The following is a 16,639-nucleotide window of genomic DNA, read 5'->3' on the forward strand; positions in this document are numbered from 1 at the left end:
TCCCCATTTCATTTTGTCTGTGGCGCTGGAGCGGCAGCCACTAGTCAGAGGGGGGAGGGCGGCTTTAGGAACTGATTAGGGGAAATCACTCCTTGCAGGCCTTAGGTTATTCTTGTTAAAAATGATGCCAGGAAAATCATAATTAAAATGGGAACATGGTGAATAACAAGTGCCCCTTTCCTTGAATGTGAAATAAATTTTAACAGCTACCTTAGCTAAGGAGCCCAACACATTCGACCTTCCAATAAGGGTAAGCAGAGTTTTCTATCAGAGTGAAATAGAAACTATAAATCAAATGTTTCATATCTAAAGTCCAAGCTGGCTCCAGTGAGTAAAATTCCACTCTCCAATAGTCTTAGTGCTTTTTTCTTTCTTTCTTTCTTTCTTTCTCTCTCTTTTTTTTCCCCCTCACTCTGGCTGGCTATCACACTTGACTCTGGAACTATATGGATACTGTTTCTTCATCTTAAATCTGTGAAAGTACCTTCAAGAGCTATAGTCTTGACTACGTGTGACATACTACCCAAGATAAAGAAGCTGGTCAAAATAAATGCGCCTGTGTGCGAGATTCTATCACGTGGGTATGTTGAGATGGAATCATCCTCGGGAGGAGAGCAGGAGAGAGGGAGTGGGGTGGGGAGGGGGAGGGTTGTAGAAGAATTCCAGAGGAGGAGGTAGCAGCAAGAAGCACAGAGTAAGGGCTCAAATGTGTGTGCTATTTTTTTTTTTAAGATTTTTATTTATTTGGCCGAGAGACAGAGAGTGAGCACAAGAAGAGCAGCAGGGAGAGGGAGAAACAGCCTCTCCACTGTGCAGGGAGCCCAACACGGGGCTCAATCTCAGGACTCTGGGATCAGACCTGAGCCAAAGTCAGACACTTAACCAAATGAGCCACCCAGGTGCCCCTAAAATGCACTTTAGGGAAGAATTTAGAGAAGAATCGTAATCTAATTCTCCTGCTTCAAGAACAATGAAAATTTTCCTTCCCTGAGCGCATGTCTTCCCTGGTCTCCTCAAATTCAGTAAGGGACCCCGAAATACCCTACACTGAGGAAGGGTTTACGTCCTGAAGGAGACGAGCTGCCTGCAGAAACTTCAGGTAGCTTTTCTAAGTTGCTGTTTGGTAACCAGAAGAGCGCTCAGAGCTGTGTGTCTGACCGCTACCTCCGCCCTGTTGAAAATACAAGTGAATCATCCCTCATTGGTTCGGTTCAGGGCGAGATGAAATATGCTCCCATGGTCACAGTCACACTCCACAAACTCTTCAGAGGCTCTCACAACTCTCCGGTGACTCTTTGGTCATCTTAATGGACTTGACAGTGAGAGTCCCAGGGTGCGGTGCAGCAGCGGAGGGGAGCCAGATCTCAAGGGAACTTGGGCAGTCTTTGCAAGGGGCACTGGAGCCTTCTGCTGACCCAGCTCAGCGCCTTCGACAAGACCAGATACCTCAGCGCCCTTTGCCTTCCTTCCATCTCTCCCACCCCCACACCTAGTCTCAGGCTATGGGAAATCTCAAAATTGTAGCAATGAAGTAGTTGAAAATTCAGTGCTGCCTCCAGTGACTAACCCTTACCTCCTTCCTCTGCAGCCATCCTCCCAGCACCTTCCCTGTCCCTGTGCTGGGCGGTCTTCAATCCAGGCTCAGAGAATTCTCTTGGAAAGAATCCTGGAAGCCAAAGGGGTAGCCATGCAGGTGACACCCATAGCTTATTACCTCTGGCCAAATGCAGACCAAGGCTCCTGCCAGATGCCACCCACCTTCCCATCTACAGATGCCTTTGTCCGGCACTTTGCACCCCCGGGTCCCATCAGAATTGCCTGGGGAGTCCTTGGAAAGGAAAATTCCAACACCCAGGCCCTGCACCCTGAGGTTTTGATTAGATCCGTCTGGAGTGAGGTCCAGCCTGGCAACCGTGTGTTTTCAAAAACTCCCCAAGAGATTCTAAGCCGCAGACAGGTTAGGCTTCCAGATACCCACCTCCCCCCCCCCCCCCCGCCCCCCACACCTCCCCAAACCTCCCACTCCGTCCATGTCCTCTGGGTCATTCTTTACAAGGACAGGTGACCACTCTAAGGGAACTTCTGACAAAGGTGGTCTCACTTGTTCCTTGTTTTCCTGAATAAATGCTCAGAGATTAAACAAATCCAGAATCCGCCAGTCATGGAGGTCATCCTCAGCGTATGAACGAGAACATAAACCATCTATTTATCCAGAGTAAGCAAATATTTGGTGAATGCCTGCCACACACCAGACAGATGCGGGGCTGGGAACCAAGGCGGAAGCATCACATCAGTGTCTCCGCAGGCTGCCCTCTCCTTCCGCCCCTTCAGATTCAGAAGCCTAGCTCTGTTTTGAAACCCTTCTCTCAACTTTTATACAGGACACATCGACACAGACACATCCACTTATAAATCTTCCAGTTCATGCTCACCAATAAAGAGATAATCCCCAACATATTCCTGAGTTTCCGTGTAATTAGAATCTGAGGAAACCCCCGCCCCCAGAGGATGAACACCCCTCCCACACTCTCCTTTCCCGACTTCATCTCCTGAACCAGTTTCTATTATATTAGCCTAAGGATCGAACCCATGTTTAAATATTCAGGAAGCCCAAATAAAAGACTGTGTCTACTCTCTCTGCCCTGCCCTTTCAAGTGTGAAAATTGGACGAAGCTGTCAGGAAAAGCACAATCATGAAACTCCCAACCAGATTTCATGATTCTCGTGTATGCGTGAAACCCAGGGGAAAGGAAAGAAAATCCTGCTGCTATAAACACGCTCCTATCCATGCATAAAAGACCAAAGATCTAGGACCACAAGCGTGAATGGCCTTCATTAATTGCGAGTCCCTCTGCCTCCGAGATGCGGCTCCACCGTCTACCTGCTTTTGCCTTTGTTTCCCATTTCAGTATGTCTCCATCTGTCTTCTCTACCAGACAGCGGCTCAGCCACGAGCTATGACTTATTTTTTGCTGTACTCCCACCCCTCCAGCCCCACGAGAGAACGCATTAATCACAATTCACATGTGCTGCACACTCGCTATGTGCGAGGCACTGCCCTGATGCTTCTCACATTACTTCATCTTCAACTCGCTGAGTTTCCTACTTTCTCTGTGGACTCCAGAGTTCAAGCAGCTCGCTCACATTTATGCAGGACCCAGGCGACAAAATTCCGATTCAAGTCGAGACCATCAACCTGCAGGTCTAACTCTCTTAGCCATTACTATATATACAATGCTGGGACTTAGACAAACAAACAAAACAAAACAAAACACCAAAACAGTGGTTTCCAAGGTTTTTGTTCAGTCAGAAGTAGCTGTAGTGATTACCAGACGCATGACCTTGAGAAAATTACTAAGCCGCTGTAAGCTTCAGTGTCCTCTTCTCAAAAATGGGAGTAAGAGTAACACTGAGCTCCTAGGGTTACGTGATGACTAAATAAGATGATGCATGTAAAGTGCTTAGCACAGTGCCACGCATTTTTTTTTAAGGTTTTATTTTATTTACAAGAGAGAGAGGGGGGGAGAGCATGAGAGGAGAGAGGTCAGCGGGAGAAGCAGACTCCCTGCTGAACAGGGAGCCCAATGTGGGACTCGATCCCGGGACTCCAGGATCATGACCCAAGCTTGAGCCACCCAAGTGTCCCGCTGTGCCACACATTTAGTAAGTACTTGAAAGCCGGATGCAGCTGCTGTTATTTGGTATGTGGGCTTCTACAGTCAGGAGGATCTGAGGTCACTCCCCAATCTGAGCAACACTGCCTTTCCATGAGAGCTGCGGACAGTAGCCACTAATTTTCTTATAACTTCATTAAGATGTAATTCACACACCATACCACGCACTCATTTAAAGTATACAATTTGGTGGTTTTTAGTATATCCACAGGATTGTACAACCATCATCGCAATCAACTTCGAGACCAATTCTTTTTTAGCACCAAGTTAGAACCAAACTTAGAATCACTTCTGGGGGACTTTTCATCACCCAAAATGAAGCTCTGTGACCATGAGCAGTCCCTCTCTGTTTCTCCCACATTCTCCCCCCACTAGCCCCTGACAACCATTAATGTATTTTTCTCTATATTCTGCACATATCATGTAAATGTGCTCGTGTAGTATGTGGTCCCTTATGACTGACTTATTTTACTTAGCACAATGTTTTCAAGGTTTCCCCAGGCTTAGCATGGATCAATACTTTGTTTCTTTTCACCACAAATAATATTCTACCGTGTGGGTAGACCCCACCTTATTTATCCCTTAATTAATTGGTGGATTTTGGAGTTGCTTCCACTTTTTGACTGTGATGAACAATGCTGCTATGAACATCAGCGTACAAGTGTTCGTATGGACATGTTTCCATTTCTCGTGGGTCTATCCTTAGGAGTCAAATTTCTGGGTCATTTGGTAACTCTGTGTTTAATCCTTGGAGGAACCATCAGAACGTTTTCCAAAGTGAATAGCCACTAATCTTACATTTGCTTTGAGGTGACCTAGAACAAATTCCTCAACCTCAACAAGTCTCAATTTCCTCTTCGGCAAAATAAGGACATCATTTATCAGAGAAGGGATTGTCACTACAGCGCCATCTACTGTCTGACACAGCATCGGCGCTTAACAGAGGGAGGGTACTCTGCCGCCCCAGCAAATGGTTCCCAGCCTGTTCCTCCCTCTCTGTTTTGGATTCAGATTAGAAGACCTATACCATACCATGGGAGGCTTGAGTACAGCCCGATGCCAGTGTTAGGTGGAAAAATCAGAGTACCAAGTCACACTACTTTCCTGGACCATGTCACCCACCTCTAAAATAAAGAAAATAGAGAAGGGAATGACTCTCCATTCAAGTGTGTGTATGTTCTCTTTGCTTTTGGAAACTGGACTTTTGCCCAGAAACCACAACAAGTAAAGAAGAAATCAATAATCCACGTTATATATGCTAATGTAATTTGGTGAAAAATGTACTACAATGAACTTGTTTAAAGCAATATTCTCTCGATTGCCAACATTTCTTACCGGCTGCATCTCCAGAAGGACCTACGAAAACAAGATTCAGCAAAACCATTGTCCACCTGGGCCTAAGCCAAGCATAGAAGTGGGAGTCCTCCATCCCAACATACTGATGGCCCAATTAGCATTTCTGTTTCTGGCAGAAAAGACTGACAGTCCATCAGTCCCAAATAACAATAAAATAGTTCTGCAAAAAAACAGCTCTTCGGTTCTTAGGGGAGTTCGTGTTTTTTCAGGGTAAAAAATATCCCTTGGGCAGATTCACTCCATTGCAGAAGTTGGTTTCAGAGTTCCTTTGCAAAACCTGGGGGGAGAAGAAAGGAAAAGAAAAGCAGAAAAAGTTGTGCGTGCAATATTTCACACTGGGAGGAATCGTTTTTGCTTTGGGGACAATAGACAGGACATTTAGAGAGAGCCCTCTCCTAGCATAAAGGAAAATAGAAGGAATTTTATCTTTAGCTATAAAGATAATACTAGGACAGACTTGAAGATTCAATGCAAATGAAGCTGCCAAATTAATGGGTGTGGGGGTCACACACAAGCTGAAGCCATGGTCCCAGGCTTGCTTTCATGGGTTCCAGCTTTTGACTCCCTTTGCTACTGTAATACTAACTATGGGGTGAGAAAAATTCATCTTTCCTTTTTCTAAAGACATTAATCAGACCTATCAAAGAAAAAAAAGCAAACAAACAAAAAACTTCAGCTGCGGACTGCAATGAAAGATTTAAGAGAAAAAAAAATATATAGAATTTGCTTACTATTAGCCATGTGAAGGTTAAGAAGCAACATGATAATTAAGGGAGTAAAAACCACCTGGGGTGTCCTTTATGTGTTTTCTACACACACACACACACACACACACACACACACACACACACACACACAACATGTAAGCTGTGTATCATAGCCTACTTCTGAGCACTTAGTTGTCACTGAGTAAAAATACATGCCAGATAAATACACTGACAGGCCCGCAGGTGGTATTACTATTTGAAGGCTAAATTCTGTGTGAATCAGGTGTGACATAGAGCTCATCGTTACTAAAGGACTAACTGATCTCATTAGGAGTCAGCGTCTGAGAGGCCTGGAAACACTACCCATGCGGGCAGTGTGAGGGAAGGAGATAGAACGTCTGATCTTAGAGCCAGAAAATAAATAGAGCGGTCTCTTGAATGAAATTGAGTATGGTGGTGGAAGGAGGGGTGGACTTTTTTCCTGGAATATTGCAGCTTAGGATCAAAAGAAAACCCTAGTCTCTAAATCTAAAATGTTCTCTGTGGTCTCCAGGTCTTTGTTTGGGTCATTCCGTCTGCCCCACCCTATGCTAACCTACTAATCCCATGGTCTCTGCACAGACGCCACTTACTGTAGCCCAAGTTCCCTGGTTCCCCAAAGCTGAATTATGTGACACCACCATGTGCTTGCTGAGCACCCTGTGATCATATCCTCCTAGAAACTGTTTACTTCTTCATCTCCCTGCTGGATTGTCAGTTCCTAGAAGAAACGGAAAATATATATCTTATTTACAGGATATCCTTGGGGCCAACACAACAGGTATTTAGGGGCTCAATAACAGTGCTGACTTCACAGAAGACTCTAGCTGAGTGGGAGAAATAGAGCATCTGAACCCAGGAGTGGAGCAAATCCTGAAACAGCCCCCCAGCCAAGGTAAAAGGGGTCAAGTACTAGGGGACAGAGAGGTTCTAGAGGGATGGTTCTAGAGGAAAACATCAGAAAGACAAGATTTTTCCCCTTGCCTATCAGTATCTACTGGAGCTTCCTTTTAAGAATCTGTGGCTCCACTTACTAGACATGGACAAAGCAACAACAGCATCACCACTGTAGCCTCTGGAGAAGACAAGGGCATCACTGCCTCTGCCAACGCCGTTGTCTTCATGTGCAGCAGCTAGCTGGAGATTGAATAGGAGCAGAGCAGCATTCTAGGAAGGAAAAGTGAACACTTCCTGGAAGGTAGTATGTGCGGAGAAGTGAATCCAGGACAACATACAGGAAGACAGAGCACAGGGGGAGGAGTGGATCCCAGCAAGCAGTGGAGCAGTGGAGCACAAAATCGGAACATTTGGAAGTCTGCTCCACTGAGGTAAGTTACTCCAGAAGCTAAGCGGGGGATGAAGCCCTCACAGGGACAGTGTGGTCTCAGGTCCCACAGGATCACAGAAAGACCAGGGGTGTCTGAGTGTGGCAGAACCCTCAGGTATAGGAGCAGAGAAGATGGCGGCAGAGATGGAGCCGAGAAGGGAGCTCTCAGCTTGGGCTTACCTTAAACAATGATCCAAGGCACAGTTGGGACACTGCTTTTCCAGCAGGGACCCCACAAGTGGCAGATCCAAGGAGACTCACCTTCCTTCCTTCTCTGGTAGGAGCAGCACAAGAGTGTGTGGCAGGAATTTGCTGGCTTTGGAGACTCCAAACGGGGCCATGACCAGAGACAGAAATGCTCAGTCACAGGCCAGTGAGCTTGGAGAGCGGCCAGAGACCAGGGAGATAGGAGGGATTTACTGCTTTTCTCTGAGGGCACACTGAGGAGTGGGGGCCCAAGCTCTTGGCTCCTCTGGGCCAGAGATTGGGAGGCCGCCATTTTCATTCCCATCCTCCAGAGCTCTATGGAAAACATTCAGGGAACAAAAGCTACGGAGACTGAACCCAGCAGATTGCTTAACCTGGCCCCTGGAAAGGGTGGTGCAATTCCACCTTGCAATTCACTGCAAGAGACCCCTCCCCCAGAAGATCAGCAAAAACATCCAGCCAAGACCAAGTTCACTGATCAATGAGAACTGCAAAACTTCAGAGGTACGGAATACAGCACATAGAAGTCATGGCTTTTTTCCCATGAGTCTTTCAAAGTTAAATTTTTTAAATTTTATTTTTCTTAAAAATTTTTCCTCTTTCCTATTTTAATGTTTTTTTAACTATTTTATTTTATCAATACCTTTTTTAAAAAATCTTTTAAAATTTTCATTGTTATGATCATATTCTATCCCTTCATTATATTTGACCTTATTTTTTGAATACATATAAGTTTTTCTTTCTTTAAATTTTGGGATACAATGTCTTCTAATAGATCAAAATATACTCTAAACCTAGTGCATGGCTTTCTTCTAGTCTCCACCCTGATCATATACTTTTCTTTTCTTTTCCCAACCAATATCTTATATTATCAATTCCTTTTTTAGAATCTTGTTTAATTTTCATCTTTACAGTCATATTCCATCCTTTCATTGTGTACCCTTATTTTTATAAATATATATGTTTTTCTTTCTTTAAAATTTTGGGAGGCAGTTTCTTCTAATATACCCAAATTAAGTATGATATCAAAATACCATCAAATTTTTCAAATAAATGGAACAAATAATCCTAAAATTTATATAGAACCAGAAGAGACCCTGAATAGACAGAGAAATGTTGAAAAAGAAGGCCAAAGTTAGCAGCATCACAATTTCAGACTTCAAGCTCTATTACAAAGCTGTAATCATCAAGACAGTACGGTATTGGCACAAAAACAGACACATAGATCAATGGAACAGAATAGAGAACCCAGAAATGGACCTCAACTCTATGGTCAACTAATCTTTGACAAAGCAGGAAAGAATGTCCAATGGAAAAAAGACAGTCTCTTCAACAAATGGTGTTGGGAGAATTGGACAGCCACATGCAGAATAATGAAATTGGACCATTTCCTTACACCACACACAAAAATAGATTCAAAATGGATGAAAGACCTCAGTGTGAGATAGGAATCTATCAAAATCCTTGAAGAGAACACAGGCAGCAACCTCTTCGACTTCAGCCGCAGCAACTTCTTCCCAGAAAAATCTCAAAGACAAGGGAATCAAGGGCAAAAATGAACTATTGGGACTTCATCAAGGTCAGAAGCTTTTGTACAGCAAAGGAAACAGTCAACAAAACCAAAATACAACTAACATAATGGGAGAAAATATTTGCAAATAAAATATCAGATAAAGCGCCAGTATCCAAAATATAAAGAACTTCTCAAACTCAACGCCCAAAGAATAAATAATCCAATCAAGAAATGGGCAGAAGACATGAACAGACATTTCTCCAAAGAAGACATCCAGATGACCAAAAGACACATGAAAATATACTCGACATCACTTAATGTGCATCAGGGAAATACAAATACAAATCAAAACCACAATGAGATATCACCTCACACCAGTCAGAATGGCTCAAATTAACAAGTCAGGAAAAGACAGATGTTGGTAAGAATGTGGAGAAAGGGGGGACCCCCTACACTGTTGGTGGGAATGTAAGCTGGTGCAGGCACTCTGGAAAACAGTATGGAGGCTCCTCAAAAGGGTAAAAATAGAGCCATCCTATGACCCAGCAATTTCATTACTAGGTATTTACCCCAAAGATACAAACGTAGTTATGTGAAGGGGCACCTGCACCTCAGTGTTTATCAGCAATGTCCATAATAGTCAAACTATGGAAAGAGTCCAAATGTCCATTGCTGATGAGTGGATAAAGATGTGAGATAGATATATAGATATATATAGATACACACACACACACACACACAATGGAATACTACTCAGCCACAAAAAAAATGAAATCTTTCCATCTGCAACAACATGGATGGAACTAGAGGGTGTAGTAAATGTAATAAGTGTAGTAAGTTAGTCAGAGAAAGACAATTATCATATAATACTCACTCATATGTGGAATTTAAGAAACAAAACAGGATCATAGGGGAAGGGAGGAAAAATAAAACAAGGTGAAATCAGAGAGGGAGACAAACCATAAGAGACTCTTATTCATAGGAAACATTATTTACTCATAAAAACAAACTCACTAATAGGAAACAAACTTACTCATAGGAAACTCTTACTCATAGGGTCGCTGGAGGGGATAGGGTCACTAGGTGAGGGCGTGTGATGTAATGAGCACTGGATATTATACAAGACTGATGAATCACTGAACTCTGCCTCTGAAACTAACAACACACTATGTGTTAATTAATTGAATTTAAATTAAAAATAAAAATAAATAAAAAATAAATTCCAAATATTGTCTTTCCTAATGCCAAAAAAGAAAAACAAACAAAAAAAGCCAAGGCCCATCTACATGCTGCCTACAGGACACTTATTTCAGACCCAAAGACACCCACAAAATGAGAGTGAGGGGATGGGGAAATATTTATCATCCCAATGGAAATCAAAAGAAAGCCAGAGTAGCAATACTTATATCAGACAAAATAGACTTTAAAACAAAGACTGTAAAAAGAGACAAAGAAAGACACTATATAATGATATAAAGCAAGCAATCCAACTAGAAGATCTAACAATTATAAATATTTATGCACCCAACATAGGAGCACCCAAATACATAAGACAGTTAACAACAAACATAAAGGCACTAATCATTAGTAACACAATAACAATAGGGGACTTTTACACCCCACTTACATCAGTGGACAGATTATGCAAACAGGAAAACAACAAGGAAAGAGTGGCTTTGAATGGCACACTGGCCTAGATGGATTTAACAGATAGATTCTGAACATTTCATCCTGAAACTGGAGAATACGCATTCTTTTCAAGCGCACATGGAAATTTCTTTAGAATAGATCACATATTAGGCCACAAAACAAGTCTCAATAAATACAAAGAGGTCAAGGCCATACCATGCATCTTTTCTGACTACAATGTTGTGATACTATAAATCAGCCACAAGAACAACCCTAGAAAAAGCACAAATACATGGTGGTTAAATAACATGCTATTCAACAATGAAGGGCCAACCAAGAAATCAAAGAAGAAATAAAAAACTACATAGAGACAAGTGAAAATGTAAACACAAGGGTCCAAAACCTCTGGGATACAGCAAGCATGGTTCTGAGAGGGAAGTATGTAGCAATAAAGATCTTAATCAAGAAGCAAGAAAAAGCTCAACTAAACAACATAACCTTAGCCCTAAAGAAGTCAGAAAAAGAAGAACAAGCCCTAAACCAGCAGAAGGAAGGAAATAATAAAGATTAGACAGGAATAAAATTATATAAAAACTAAAAAATCAATAGAACAGACCAATGAAATCAGGAGCTGGTTCTTTGAAAAAAATCAACAAAACTGATAAACCTCTAGCCAGACTAATCAAAAAGAAAAAACAAACAAACAAATAAAAAACAATAACAATAAAGGACTCAAATAAACAAAATCATAAATGAAAGAGGCAAAACACAACTAATACTACAAAAACACAATTTTAAGAGATTATAAAAACTTATATGCCAACAAACTGAACCTAGAAGAAATGGATAGCTTCCTAGAAAGATATAACCTAACAAAACTGAAGCAAGAATAGAAAATTTGAACAGACTGATTACCAGCAAAGAAATTGAAAAACTCCCACCAAACAAAAGCTCAGTACCAGACAACTTCACAGAGGAATCCTACCAAACATTTAAAGAAGAGTTAATATCTATTCTACTCAAACTTCTCAAAAAAAATAGAAGAGGAAGGAAAACTTCTAAATTCATTTATGAGGCCAGCATTACCCTAATACCAAATTATTAGCAAACCAAATCCAACAGTACACTAAAAAAATCATTCACTAGGATCAAGTAAGATTTATTCCTGTGATCCAAGAGTGGTTCAATATTCACAAATAAATCAACATAATACATCACTCAATAAGAGAAAGGACAAAATCCATATGATCATTTCAATAGATGCAGAAAAAGCATTTGACAAAGTACAATACCCATTCATGATAAAAACCCTCAACAAAATAGGTGTAGAGGGAACATACCTCAACAAAATAAAGGCCTTATATGAAAGATCCACAGCAAACATCATCCTCAATGGGGAAAAACTGAAGGCTTCTCCCTTAAGGTCAGGAACAAGAGAGTGATGTCTACTCTCACCACTTTTATTCAACATAATGCTGGAAGTCCTAGCCACAGTAATCAGACAACAAAAAAATTAAAAAGTCACCCAAATTGGTAAAGAAGAAGTAAAACTCACTATATGCAGATGACATGATACTCTGTATAGAAAACCCTAAAGACCCTACCAAAAAACTACTAAGAGGTGAATTCAGTAAAGTCACAGGATATAAAATCAATGTACAGAAATTGTTGGCATTTCTATATACTAATAATGAAGCAGCAGAAACAGAAATTAAGAGAACAATCCCATTTATAACTGCACCAAAAATTATAAAATATCTAGGAATAAACTTAACCATAGAGGTGAAATACCCATACTCTTAAAACTATAGAACACTCCTGAAAGAAACTGAAGAAAACACAAAGAAATGGAAAGACATCCCATGCTCATGCATTAAAAGAACAAATATTGTTAAAATGTGTATATTACCTAAAAACAATCTACAGATTGTTTTTTTCAAATCTTTTTTTCAAAATACCAAGGGTATTTTTCACAGAACTGGACCAAACAATCCTAAGATTTTTATGAAATCACAAAAGACCCTGAATAGCCAAAGAAATCTTGGAAAAGAAAAGCAAGGTGAGAGGTATCACAATTCCAGATTTCAAGGTGTATTACAAAGCTGTAGTAATCAAAACAGAATGATACTGGCAAAAACACAGACACATCAATGAATAGAACAGAATAGACCACCCAGAAATAAACCCACAATTATATGGTAATTCATCTATGGTAAAGGAGGCAAGATTATACACTGGGAAAAAAGCAGTCGCTTCAACAAATGATGCTGGGGAAACTGGACAGCTGCATGAAAAAGAGTGAGAGGGGACTATTTTCTTATATCCTACACAAAAATGAATTCCAAATGGACTCAAAACCTAAATGTGGACATGAAACCATATAATTCCTTGAAGAGAGCATAAGCAGATATGTCTCTGATATCAGTTGTAGCAACATTTTTCTAGATATGTCTCCTGAGGCAAGGGAAACAAAAGCAAAATTACACTATTGGGACTATACCAAAATAAAAAGCTTCTGCACAGGAGCAACTGGATGGCATAGTTGATTGACCTTCAGACTCTAGGTTTCACCTCAGGTTGTGATCTCAGGTTGTGAGATCGAGCCCCCAGTTGGGCGCCATGCACAGGGTGGATTCAGCTTGGGATTCTCTCTCCCTCTCCTTCTGCCCCTCCCCACCACTCTCTTGCTCTCAAATAAATAAATAAATTCTTAAAAAGTAAAAATAAAAACCTCTTCACAGTGAAGTAAACAACAAAACTAAAAGGCAACCTACAGAATAGAAGATATTTGCAAATGGCATATCTGTTAAAGGGTTATTGACCAAAAACTAATAATAATAATAGATAAAGAACTGATACAACTCTATGAGCGCTGGGTGTTAAGTGGAATTGTCACATCCCTATGTTGTCTAGTTGAAACAAATATAACACGGTACATTAACTATACCAGAATTAAAAATTGACAAAAAAAAAACCAAAATGATACAACTCAACAACCAAAACACAAATAATCCAATTAAAAATGAACACAAATAATCCAATTAAAAAATGAACAGAAATTTCTCCAAAGAAGACACCCAGATGGCCAACAGACACAAGAAGATGCCCATCACCACTCTTCTTCAGAGAAATGCAAACCAAAACTACAATGAGATATAACCTCCCACCTATCAGAATGTCTAAAATCAACAACACAAAAAATAGCAAGTATGGAAAGTATGTGGAAAAAGGGGAACCCTCCTACACTGTTGGTGGGAATGCAAGTTGGGGCAGCCACTCTGGAAATCAATATGGAGGTACCCTAAAATGTTGAAAATAGAGCTATCAATCACCATCAATCACACTCCTAGGTATTTACCCCAAAGATATAAACATAGTGATCCAAAGGGGCACATGCAACCCAATGTTTATTGCCGCAATGTCCAGAATAGCCAAACTATGGAAAGATTCCAGATGTGTTTTGACAGATGAATGGATCAAGAAGATGTGGTGTATATGTACAATGGAATACTATGCAGCCATCAAAAAACGAAATCTTGCCCGTTGCAACAATGTGGAGGGAACTAGAGGGTATTATGCTAAGTATAATAAGTCAATCAGAGAAATACAATTATCATATGATCTCACTCATATGTAGAATTTAAGAAAACAAAACAGAGCATCATAGGGGAAGGAAAGGAAAAATAAAACAAGATGATATCAAAGAGGGAGACAAACCATGAGACTTTTAATCATAGGAAACAAACTGAGGGTTGCTGGGGGTGGGGATGGAGGAATGGGGTAACTGGGTGATGGACATTAAGGAGAGCATGTGATGTAATGAGCACTGGGTATTATATAAGACTGATGAATCACTGACTTCTACCTTTGAAACCAATAATACATTATATGTTAATTGAATTTAAATAAACATAAATAAAATTTTTTAAAAGAATGAAATCTTACCATTTGCAATGACATGGATGGAGCTAGAGACTATAATACTAAGTGAAATAACCCAGTCAGAGAAAGAAAAATACCATATGGTTTCATTCATATGTAGAACAAAACAAATGAGCATACAGGGGAAAATGAGAGAGAGAAGCAAACCAAGAAATAGACTCTTAACTCTAGAGAACAAACTAATGGTCCCCAGAGGGAAGGGTGTTGGGTGGTTGGGTTAAATGGGTGATGGAGATTAAGGAGGGCACTCGTTACGATGAGCACTGGGTAATGTATAGAATTGTTAAATCACTAGATTGTATACCTGAAACTAATATAACACTGTGTATTAACTACATTGGAGTTAAAATAAAAATTTAATTAAAAAAAAAAAAAGAATGTGAGGGGGTGCCTGGGTGGCTCAGTAGGTTAAGCATCTGACTCTTGGCTTTGGCTCAGGTCATGATCTCAGGGTCGTGAGGTAGAGCCCCTCATTGGGCTCTGCACTCAGCGGGGAGTCTGCTTGAGATTCATTCTCTCTCTCTCTCTCTCTCTCTCTCTGCCCCTTCCTCCCCTCGAACACTCCCTCACTCTCTAAAATAATTAAATAAATAATTCTTTAAGAAAAAAAAAAAAAAGAATCTGTGGCTCCTTCTTACTCTATCTTTGAACAAAGAAGCCTCTTGGCTGTTACCTTTAAAAAACCAAAGCCCTTTGCAATTGTGAAGTATTGTTGGTTAAATAGGAGCTTAGATCCAGAGAGTAGAAGCACAGAGGCAAATGGACCTGAGTTCAAATGCTGGCCTTGCTTAATATCTCAGGGCCTCAGGGATTTTTCTCACTGACGCAGAGTTGACACACACAATGTTACATTAGTTTCAGTGTCCCTCGGTTTTCTTAGTGCCAAATAGTGATGATAATAGTAGTTTCATTGCAGAGTTCTTGTGCTGATTAGAGTAAGTAATATAAGATTATATTGGTCACCCAACGCAGTGAAATTTGTTGGTGACGGATGGGCCTGTATGAAGATGTGTTTCAGCAGCATGTAAAGGTATGATCCCGAAATGTTAACTAAATCTGATCCTGTTATGTCAAACACTATAAGGATAAACAAGCTGTTATTACCTACCCTGGGGGAGGTCATAGTGTACTGGATTCCACTGACCCAGGACCAGCTAGAGCAGAGAGGTTCGACACTTGCCTGAGGCTCCCATAGGACACAAATGGGACAAAAATATAGGTCTAGTCATTCCCAGACACCGCGCTTTCCAACAGCTCCCGTTTCACGTGAAAGGGAATGGGCATTTCTTTAGCTTTCATGCCCCCTCTGTGGAGAGTAAGCAAAAGAATGAATAATATGAGGTCAGTGGTATCTTAGTCCACTCAGGCGGCTCTTATAACCAAGACATTCATCTCTCCTGCTTCTGGAGGCTGAGAAGTCCAAGATCAAGGTACCGACAGACTGAGTATCTAACCAGGACCCACTTTCTGGTTCATAGGCAGCTGTCTTTTCCCTGTGTCCTCATGTGGTTGAAGGAATGAGGGATCTCTCTGGGATCTCTTTTTCTAAGGGCACGAAAGCCATTGATGAGGGGTCTACGCTCATGACCCAACCACCTCTCAGAGACCCATTTCCTAACGTCAAATTGGAGGTTAGGATTTCATCATAGAAATATTGGGAGGACCAAATATTCAGTTCCTAGCAGATGGCAAATGGGGTGTGCTTCCTAATAAAAGATGCATGGAGGCTTAATGCAATAAAAAAGAAAGAAAGAAAGAAAGAAAGAAAGAAAGAAGAAAGAAAGAAAGAAAGAAAGAAAGAAAGAAAGAAAGAAAGAGGGAAAGGGAAAGGAGAAAAAGAAAAAAAGTTTGTTTGGGTTTTATTTAACAATGTTGCCTCTTGAGTCACCCAGAGCAGAAAACCTGGACCAGTGAAGACCAAGGAGCTGTTTCTCAGCTATAGAGAGAAATATAGAGAAGCAAACAGGCTTCCATTTTTCACCCCCTGCATTTCCATGACTCCTCTTTCAAAAAAATAAGTAAATAAATAAAAGCGTCCTGTTGCAAAACTTCTTCCCATACCTGGACAGGGAAAAATTTGTGTGAGAAAGGAACAAAATCATCTATTAACAGTCTACCTCCCACTTCAACCTGCCACCACCCTGAAGACTAGATCCTGATAGCCAGAAGGTTCTCTGTTGAATGGGTAGGGTAGGGGTGCTGTGAGAGGGGTTGGGTGCCATAGATACTCTGCATGAGAAAGGAA

The 16,639-nt window shown here is 41.0% G+C and overlaps 1 long non-coding RNA gene across 1 annotated transcript; it reads right to left on the reverse strand.

The window, feature by feature from the left end:
- Positions 1-4,925: 4,925 nt before the first annotated feature.
- LOC101677698 lies at positions 4,926-7,359 on the reverse strand. The gene is made up of 3 exons (XR_200147.3): positions 6,811-7,359; positions 6,370-6,497; positions 4,926-5,307 (listed from the first exon to the last, which is right to left on the reverse strand). It is a non-coding gene; the product is annotated as an uncharacterized LOC101677698 (long non-coding RNA).
- Positions 7,360-16,639: the final 9,280 nt, after the last annotated feature.

The sequence above is a fragment of the Mustela putorius genome, unplaced genomic scaffold, assembly GCF_011764305.1.
Source record: "Mustela putorius furo isolate JIRA1106 unplaced genomic scaffold, ASM1176430v1.1 tig00003942_pilon_pilon_pilon, whole genome shotgun sequence".
In the NCBI taxonomy this organism is placed as follows: Eukaryota; Metazoa; Chordata; class Mammalia; order Carnivora; family Mustelidae; genus Mustela; species Mustela putorius.